This window comes from Eucalyptus grandis, chromosome 1 (genome assembly GCF_016545825.1).
Source record: "Eucalyptus grandis isolate ANBG69807.140 chromosome 1, ASM1654582v1, whole genome shotgun sequence".
Taxonomy (NCBI): Eukaryota; Viridiplantae; Streptophyta; class Magnoliopsida; order Myrtales; family Myrtaceae; genus Eucalyptus; species Eucalyptus grandis.
In genome coordinates, this window is record NC_052612.1 from 35,323,108 (window position 1) to 35,332,037 (window position 8,930).

Genomic DNA, 8,930 nt, shown 5'->3' on the forward strand with positions numbered 1-8,930 from the left:
AATTATACCATCACGTCAATAACTATCTTAGTTTTTAATAAAACAACTTGAGCAGATTAATAATATTTTATTTTCTCAAAAGGTTGGATCTGTGTTCAATTTTGCCTGTACAAATGTGCAGCGACGGGACCCACGGGTTGGTGGTGAGGCGGCTTTTGGGCCCTCGTCAGCCTGACGTCTCCTCGGGTATTCTCTCTTTTATATCATTTTTTTTAACAACATTATTTTGTCTAGAGAAAATTTGGGACGTAATTTTATTATCCGGGGCTCGCTCCAATGCATCGTCGCATCTCGAATTAAAATATAAGTTCCAGTAGCATTGTGAACAGGCCGGAGAAGAAAGACTCCTTTAGGGTTCTTCCAACTTCCACTCGCCTCCCTTTAGAAGAGAAAGTAAAGGCCAATGTCTTTTTTTTTTTCTTTTTTTTCTTTTTTTAATCTCTCTTTCAAATAGAGAGAGAGTTGCTCATAAATACGTCAACCCTCGAAATTATTTTGATCAACACCCCCACCTCTTCCTTATGTGGAATCTCTCTCTCTCTCTCTCTCTCTCTCTCTCTCGGTGAGGGTTAAGCTTGAGCTTGGTATAAATGGGGAGACCGACGGACGGCAGGAATGGGAACGGCAAGAGGAGATAGACAATCGAAGGTGGATAGAGAGAGATTGGGAGGGAAGAAGTGTGGCAAAAGATGAAGCGACTGAAGATGTTGGCGCGCCTCAAACTAATGGCGTGGTTAGAAATTGACTCCTCCTTCATCCCTAACCCCACCTTATTGGCTTGAGCCGCGTCAATATCTCCTTTTTTCCACACACCTCTCTCTCTCTCTCTCTCTCTCTCTCTCTCTCTCTCTCTCAAGCTAGTTCTCCTTCTATGTGATCGGTTGATTCACAGGTATGCAAATCATCTCATTTAATCATACCCTCCTGCTCAATCTCATGTCATCCATTGTTTTATCGATCCTGATGATGTGCCCAGCAAATTATACTCGCGCATGCATGCATGCCTTGTCATGAGTGATTTCTCTGATTCATTTTGCCTTTGGGTGCATCCATACTTTGTCTGCAACGCGATACAAGTGCGGTGCTCAAACTTAGGCCATAAGCCTAGTACTTATAGCAAGTTTGGGTCGATTGAAATCGTAATTTAGGCCAGAAAAATAAAGTTCCATCATCATACCTTTAATTCCTCCATGTTTAGCTAGGGTTTTCTGTTCTTGGAACCACCCCGTGTTTTTCTGTGCCACAGAGAGAGAGAGCGAGAGAGAGAGAGAGAGAGAGGTTTATGAACAACATGCCGTCAATCAATAATGAGGAGGAAAGAGGAGGGAAAGCCGGAAAAGATAGAGTAGGTGAGAAACGGGTAATGGGTCGGCCACCTCCATAACCTCATCTCCTCTTTCTAGCTTTTACCTAAATTTTTAGTTAAAAGAAAGGAAAAACAAAAACTCGTCTTCCCACTCAATCGCACGAAAAGGACCTGCCCTTTTATATAATCATCCAAATTATATGTTTAGTCTCTTTGATCTAATGCATCAGTGAGGTAGTCTCTATATTTTAGTTGAATTGGGAAACAACGAAGCCGGTTGGAATGATATTGGCCCCGTGATAAAAATACCTAGGTTCCTATAGCTAGTAATGATCAAGAGTTGAAAAATAAAATACTGTCGAAGCATCAAATTATACTAAAGTGTCATTATATAGAGATTAGTCAGTACGAACTAGGAAGTTTTTACTAACCCTTTCGGATATCTGTGAGACAAAATCAGGGAATTTGTTGTCGATCGATGATGACATTGAGACAGGTGTGAAATGCCAAGCGGCAGCAACCATTACCGCAACGTACGTGAGCTTGGGCCTACCAAACTCTGGTTTCAGTTGGGATTGCATTTATTTCTCTCCGTTCTCTTGTCTACTTACAAACAAACCCAGGCAGTTGTAGCCAGACTGATGTCCTTAGAATCAATATTACTTTTTGGTAATTGAATTGCGCCTGAGTAGATCTGTGGTTTAGTCGAATTTAAGCTGAACTTTTTAATGCAGTTTCGTAGACCAATTTACGAATTCGCTTTTATATTCCTACCCTTTTTTTGCACCAAGAGGTACCGTAGACGGAAGATTTAGATTGAGGATGATGAGATAAGATTCCAACTTGAGCCCTCTGTGTTCGCCATTGTCAAGAGTCAAAGCATTCAAATAAGGATGCATTACCAGAAAAAAGTGTTGTCTTATTGCGCTGACCAAAAAGCTTTTGAACTCGCTAGTGTGCGCTTGCTCATATTATCAAGCTTTGATTCAGTTTCTGTCCAGGAAATCGCTCGTCGTATGTTTGACTCAAGAAACGAAAGGGATAATACAGTAAGAATTTATCTGGTGTAAAAATATATCTTGCAGAAATATTCTATTGAACCCCAACCACGACAGGGAAATCTTTCAGTTGGCTGTGGTTTCCATAGTTGTCCCATCTCTTGTATATCTACCAGTGCTCTACTCGAAGTGCTGTTGAAGGAAATATGTAATTCTAATTTGGTTTTCCCTCTAGAAGATGTAGAGAGATGAGGTCTTGCTGAGGAGATCGGTGGAAGCTGATATTCAGGTGGCTGTAGCTTTTGGTTTGTCATTTTCTAGAATCATGGGTTCCCCACTTTGAAGGGAGTTTGGAGCTGACAGGAGAAGCCCTTAATTATGAGGGCAACATAATTACCATGTCCCATTATATCATATCACATCAATCCAAAACATACCGCGCCTGCCATGTTTTGACATTTCTCTTCTCTCATTTGTTACCACACAGGGTTAATTTAAAGTGGCAAACTATGGCTACCTTTATAGTACAAAATGACGGAATTCTATATCGAAAAGGTCATGTTGAGCAGAACTCTATTATTTTGTGCAAGGATCGTGATTTTTTGTTTGAGCAGGTCACTTTGAATGATTGTGGATAAGTTTCAAAAAGTTAAGTGACTCAAAAAACACCTGTGACTTTCTTTTTTTCCAAAATAGCTTGGTAATTTACCAAGTGAAATTACTAACTTTTTTCAATTGTTTACATATTACTAATTCTCATGCTAACTTACCAATTTTATTTGCATATCTTACTAACCTTTCAAATTTATAAACTCTTATTTGAAATTAGCAACTTAAAAACTTTAGACATATTGAATTACCTACTTGTTTTGGGTCACCAATTTTCATTAGAATCATTTGTCTACTTGTTTAGGGTTACCAATCTCTTAAATTTACCAACTCTTTTTAGAAAAATATCAACCATTATTAGCATGACTTCTCAACTTTTCTCCTCCGAAATTACCACATAATATTGGGTTATTAACTGTCATTTGAGTCACCTACTGATTTTTTTTTTTTTTTTATTTACCAACTGTTCTTGGCCTTTACAAGCTTTTGTTTGTCTAGCAACCTCAAATTTACCAAATCTTTTTAAAAACCCTTAAATTAAGTAATTTGCTTAACTTGGGTTACTAACTCTTCGTTGAGTTACTTACAAAAGTTATTTTTCTTTTAAAACATCTTTTCTTAGCTTTTACCAATTTTTATTTATCTCTTGTAACTATATCTAAGTTTATAAACTGCAATATGAAATTATTAATTTCGATTTAAGTCACTAATCAATTATTTTCTATAAATTTATCAACTAATTCTTCACCAACTCTCGTTGGAGTTAGTTATTGGCGTTTATTTATTTTTTTTTTTTTGGCTCACCAACTTTTCTCTTAGGTTACTTAATTGGGAAAAAAGTGATAATTCACTCAAATACATCAAGGTTCCTAATTTTATCTAATAATAAGTAAGTTCAATGTGTCGGTTAAAAAGATAGAAGTTCACAAAAGATAAGGATGATTTGTTTGCTAGAAATCAAAGAAATTTGTATTTTAATGAAATCCAAACCAGTAGGTAACTTAATATATACAAAGCAAACATTGGTAAGAGAATTTGGCAATTAAAAAAGAAAAACACACGCACATTGGTAACTATCTCAATTAAAGAATCCTAACATAAAACTAGTTTGTAACTTAATTAGATAAAAGTTGGTAATCACTCTAATTGACTTTGGTAAGCTCTAAAAAGAATTGGTAAGTTTAAAACCAAGGAAAAAGTTGGTAATCAATAAAAAATTGTCGATAAATTTAAAAGTAAAGGAAAATAAATGTTGGTAATTAACTATTTTGAAAGTTGGCAACCTAAAACTAATTAGTTAGTTAATCAGTGAAATTGGTAATCCACTCAATAAAGGTTTGTAAGTTCATGTGATAGTTGGTCCATTTAAGGCATTGTGATAAAGATATAAATAAAAGTTAGTTAGAGATGAAAGAAGCCTTTCTTTGCTAGAGATAATTTAATAAAAACTAAAAATTCAAATAAGAATTAATAACTCATGTTAGAATACTTAAATAGTAAATCACGCCTTCATCTAATAAGTTAAGTTTTTAGAATAGTTGGCAGTAGTCCTACAAAATCTCATTTGATATCAAAGCTAGAGTTTCTGAGTTCAAATCTTTTCAGGCCCCATTTGCCTCCTTAATTAAATACTTTCACGCTTAGTACTAGGCAAAAAATCAAACTAAGCATGAGGGAATATTTTATAAATCACGTCTTTATTTAACAACTTAAGCTTTTAGAATTGATAGAAAAACCTACAAAATCTCATGACTCAAGACTAGTTACTATGTTAATTAGAATAAAGTTGGTAATCGCTCCAATTAAGGTTGATAGTATAAAGAGTTGGTAAATTTAATGGCTTGACAAATAAAAATTGGTAACTACATTAAAAAGTTGGTAAATTTTCCTTAAAAAAGCATCATACTAGCGTTGGTAAGCAACTCAAATGACAATTGGTTAACCAAACTTAGTTAGTAATTGGGAGTATAGTTTGTAAGTAGTACAAATAAAAATCGATATCAAAAGTTGATCAATCACATAAAACCAAATAAAATTTTTGTGAGTAACTCAATTGAGAGTTAGTAGCCCACAATAAATTGGTAATTTTATTTGAAAAACTTGCTCAATCACTTAAAGGTAAAATTTAAGGTGTTGGCAAGAAAACAAATAAAAATTGATAAACGAACCGTCAAGAGAATTGGTAACTTCACGTAAGTGTCAATATGTGACTAGCAAGTTTCGGGAAAACTGGGTGGCCCTTAATTTATTTAATCAATAGTTTTTTTTTTATACTTATCGATTTTTTTGAAAAATATACCGATACAGGAAAGAAAAAACACTTCTTTTAGAACGGAACACTATAATCGTCCCACGATTAAAATCGGGAAATGTTAATTAGATGGTATCCTCAGGGCGCCGCATTTGTTAAGGCTCATTATTCTGCACTTGTGTTTCAATCTTTCGATTATTAGTTAGCTCAACTAAAGAATTAACTGTATACTTTTAAGTTACCCGTTGGAGTAACACTTTTTGTAATACCAGTGCTAGGAATGGATGTTCTGGTTAAGAGACACGACTTTACAAAAAGGTTTCATTGAAAGAGATGGAGAAATAATGAAGAATGTGGAAGCAAGAAAAAGTGATGCAAAAATTGTCTATGAATTTTAGCTCAATATACAATGTGATTCATAGACTTATAATTTATTTAATGTATCCTCAATTATTGGTAAATGTTCAATGTAGTCATTCCATTTTCGAAAATGACCAATTAGACAATATCTAATGACATGACTTATTATAGGCTGAAAATGATGAGTCAAAATTTTTAATTTATTCAATGTAATCCTCAATTATTGGTAATGCTCAATGTAGTCATTCCAATTTTAAAATGACAAATTAGACATTGTCTGATGACCTAACTTATTATAGGCTGAAAATGATGAGTCAAGGTGTCCATCCTTTTATTTATCCACTTTAGAAAAGAAAAAAAATAGGGTGCTAATATGTTTATCGTTAATTAATGACGCAAATTATAACGTCTTGATTTTAGATGAATGACTAACATTGATAATTCACATGACTTTTTTTTGTCCACCTTTCAAAATTAACAAAATGGAAGTCATATCAGCAAATTCCATTAACTTGGATTAATGAACGACAATAAATATTTTCATAATTGAATACTTACCAATAGTTGAGGCGCTGTATTAACAAATTAAATATCCAGAGACGACATGGCATATCGTATCAAAATATGAGAATAATTGGTGTCATTTTCCCTTAAAAGCAAACCACAAGAAAATCTGTGAATGTGTGGAGATTAGTGAAGAGACTTTGATTTAGGTGAAAGGCTAGGGTTCAGGACATATAAATGATTTAGGTGGCCAATATTCCTACTCACGGAGAAAAAGTCTTTTAGTCTTTGTTGTTCACATTTATATTCCTACTAAGCGCTGAGGTGAGAATAGCGTCATCATTTCATCACCTGTGTGTCAGATTCAACGAAATTTCCTTCTCTTTAAGCAGGTTTCGATGTGAATCGATTTCCATGTGCTTTTGTCATTTTGTCTTGATTAAATTCCACTTGTTGCCCCCGAGTTCTTGTCTTGATACCAAGGATCCTGACAAGGTCAATATCAGGAGGCCCACTCAGCTGATATGCTTGGATTTGGAAAATCTTGGCTTCCTTCATTGTTTCTTCGACCGACTCTGTTACTTCCTCGTTGGAGATGTTTTCAGCAACACCCAAGCACGACGACACACTTACCATCGAGGTAGTTGGCCTGATTAATTAGGGCTCAGGGCAAGAAACACCTTCTCTGTCTTCCGTGTTCATGAGTCATGTGCCTTTGCAGGACAAGTGTATCCCATCAGTCGTTTGTTGGCGTTTTGACGCGAAACCTTCCGAAGCTTAGGTATGTACGAATTGAATGTTTGGTAACAAGTATAGAATTCGCAAAATGACACTCAACAATGTCGTTGCCACTAATAATCCAGTTCCCACATCCTTTGTTAGGAAAAAGACAAGGGTGTATTCATTTTCAAGATAAAAACTACTGTTCAAGCCATGATTTTTTCCTCAAGTAACCTCAGGGTTGGCACAATTGATAAGGATGGTAGAAGATTCTCAGCTCAAGAGCTATAAGTCATATGTTCGAATCCTATTAATCACGTGTAGGTTATCTAGGACCAAGGTTATCTGTAAAGATCAAAAGTCAAGACTTAATCGATTCATGAGGTTTGCAAAGTATTTCATAAAACTCCAAATAATCAAATCTCCATGCAATTCTCTTGGATTACTAAAAAAAAAGTCTATTTCCTACTATAGATTTGAGATTTCTATTTTAGTCAACAATCTTCCCTTTATTTTTCCGAGGTTCTTCGGTAAAGTTGTACTTTCTTTTAAACAAACATCCATTTCGCGATCCCGATATATAAATATAGATAATGTTTTATGTGAAGACTTTGCTAAAGCTAAATATGGGCGGTATGCATGTTTATAACTCATTGAAAGTTAGACGAGTGGTTTATGAGGAGGTTGTTATGGATACAAAAGTCAATGGATCAACGTACGCATGGAATCAATTGCTGTAGTCTTTTGGTAGTTATGCTTAGAGCTAATCTAGCTGGTGAAAAGATGTTCGACGGGAAATGACTATTGAATGAAAGCAACTTGAAAGTTACAAAGACGGTGTGATCATGACATGCGGGGACAAATTCACCAGCATGTCGAGGCGCGTGTGCCCTACTTGCCAAGATTTTGTAAGTCGTCGTTGGTGCCCGTGTCATGAAAATTTGAATATGTTTACTTCTTAATAGCCCTGTTAGATTTCTTTCATTAAGAGACATCCCTTGCTAATGCGGACACATAAAAGCAAACATCTGTAGACGTCAGGAAAAGCTTTTGCGACACCAATCTGCTCAAGATGCCCCCACCAGGGATGATTATTAACCCACTTTTGAGGATAAAAGTATTTGTCTGCGAGCCAGGAGGCTTTGTGAAAGGTATTCAGCTCGGGATTGACAATGGGAAAGTACGTTTGTCCATTTTTGTTGTCGTTTCGCTTTTGGACATTCGTTGCATTTGACTTGAAGAAATCGTGTTCTTACTCAAACTTGGAGCCGAGTCGGATAAAAAAAGAAAAAGAGCGAAATGGACCCCGGGCGTTTGTAGCTTTTTAAAAAAGAATATGTCCTAACATGCTGGGCTTCGACAGGTTCAAGAGATATTGGGCTCCAGGTTCTTTATGAACAGATAACTTAGGGTACGCTGATCTTTCACTCCAGGCACATTTGCTTAAAGCAAATACCTTTAGTTGATTAACTTTTGGCGTATTTTGTGCGAAGGATCTTTCAAGTTAAAGTAATAAAGGAAAAAAACAGAAGGCATGAATCGTGACAATTGTTCACCGTCTCCGTCAGTGGAAGCAAATCTAGTGAAGCAAATCAAAGATTCGCCCCAGAATCAAAGTGTGCTTATCCATTGATATCTTCTCCACCTACCCAGCTAGCACTAAAGAATCACCACTCAACTGCAAAGCTCAGAGTACCCAAACTCCAATTTCTCCATCTTTTGATAAAGCAAGAGTACCCATTGGGATTTGCCCCAATATCCACCTTTCCCACATGGGAGGGAAATGTGAGGAGTTCAATTCCCACATTTTCAGGAGATTAAGGTAGGGACGTTTAGTTTTAAGTGTGGGGTTTGACTCTCACATTTTGTATAGAAACATAACAAAAGTCTAGGAGTGAAATGAGGAATTAGAGTAAGACAGACAAAAAAATAAAAATAAAGTGGGAGAGCATGCAATCAGTGTAATTCAAATTAAGAAGTTCATCAAACTACCACAATTCCAAATAATCCTAAGCGACATTCGGTCTAGCAATCAGCAGCAAATTCAAGAACCAATCCAGCTTCATCAGAGCTCGAATCAACAGAACCAGCCCCTGCATAGCAAGAACCGAAGAAGAGTCCTTGAGAAGCCCATAAACTAGCGTTCCTTTTCGACCGTGACAACACGGACTGAATTGAAGCT

At 36.0% G+C, this 8,930-nt stretch overlaps 1 long non-coding RNA gene across 1 annotated transcript; it reads left to right on the forward strand.

The window, feature by feature from the left end:
• Positions 1-350: 350 nt before the first annotated feature.
• On the forward strand, positions 351-2,762 carry LOC104435328. Its single transcript, XR_723613.3, has 2 exons — positions 351-892; positions 1,767-2,762. It is a non-coding gene; the product is annotated as an uncharacterized LOC104435328 (long non-coding RNA).
• The last annotated feature ends 6,168 nt before the right edge of the window (positions 2,763-8,930 follow it).